The 1,313-nt window shown below is 42.3% G+C and overlaps 1 non-coding gene across 1 annotated transcript; it reads right to left on the reverse strand.

Moving 5' to 3' along the window:
• Positions 1-692: 692 nt before the first annotated feature.
• LOC120266059 lies at positions 693-799 on the reverse strand. Its single transcript, XR_005537903.1, has one exon. It is a non-coding gene; the product is annotated as a small nucleolar RNA R71 (small nucleolar RNA).
• Positions 800-1,313: the final 514 nt, after the last annotated feature.

Here is a 1,313-nt window from a genome sequence, read left to right on the forward strand (position 1 = left end):
TCACATACAAGGGGCGTTGTTAAGTTTTTGGTGCCGTTGTTGGGGACTAGACGTTTAGAGATACTTTGCACTTTGTTATCTCAGCTATTCATCATTCATTCCACTTCACATCTTCTTATTCTATCATTGTTCTGATTTGTTTTTTTTTTATTTTGATGCAGCTCCAGGTTATGACTCGAGGGAACCCTTTGATATTAATTGAAGGTGATCCTAAACTTGAACGTACACTCAGAAGAAAGGGTTAAGAACCTGTGTAAGAACCATCGAATCTAACTAAAGTGGAAGTTGAAGGGTCTGACAACATGGTAGAATAGAATGAACAACAGAGAACACTTTCTAATTACGCCAGACCTTCAGTATTGGGGACACAATCTAGCATTGTGTGGCCCCCGATTACAGCTCTGAACTTTGAGCTAAAGCCAGCATTCATGCAAATGATACAACAGTTGACGTAGTTCAATGGTTTGGCCGATGAGGATCCAAACAACCATATTGAAAACTTATTGGAAGTTTGTGACATGCTGAAGACTAACGGTGTTAAAGATGAGTCTATAAGGTTGAGGGCTTTTCCATTTTCTCTAAAAGGAAGAGCAAAACAGTGGCTACATTCTTTACCATGAGCATCCATCACAACATGGAATAAAATGGTCGAAGCTTTTCTTGCAAGGTACTTCCCTCCGGGGAAATCGGTGAAGCTTCGTAATGAAATATTGTCATTTGTTCAGATGGAGCTTGAATCCTTGTTTGAAACATGGGAGCAATTCAAGGACCTCTTGCGGGAGTGTCCGCAGCATGGTTTCCCCGAATGGATGATCATTCAGACTTTTTACAATGGGTTGAATCCAAATATAAGACAACTTCTAGATGCCGCCGCAGGAGGTAAAATGGGGAACAAGACCCATGAAGAAGCTCGATGGTTGGTAGAGGAAATGGCCACGAATAGCTACCAATGGAATGCAAGGGAAAAGAAGAAAGTGTCCGGACTCCATAAAATTGATGCAGTTACATCCTTAGCAGCCCAAGTAGAGGCATTGAGCAAGAAATTGGGTACATTGACTTCACCGAGCTTGGCCGCGATCACGAGTTGTGATGGTTGTGGGGGTTCACATATGTCGTCTGATTGTCCTATTTCAATTGCTACTTCAGCCCCGACTGAACAAGTAGACTTTGTGGGCAATTTGGGAAGGGTACAAGGTAATCCATATAGCAACACCTACAACCAAGGGTGGAGGAACCACCCTAATTTCTCATGGAGAAACCAAGGGCAACAAAAGGCCATAGCACCACCAAATTTTCAACAACAACAAGTTCTG

This window comes from Dioscorea cayenensis, chromosome 7 (genome assembly GCF_009730915.1).
Source record: "Dioscorea cayenensis subsp. rotundata cultivar TDr96_F1 chromosome 7, TDr96_F1_v2_PseudoChromosome.rev07_lg8_w22 25.fasta, whole genome shotgun sequence".
Taxonomy (NCBI): Eukaryota; Viridiplantae; Streptophyta; class Magnoliopsida; order Dioscoreales; family Dioscoreaceae; genus Dioscorea; species Dioscorea cayenensis.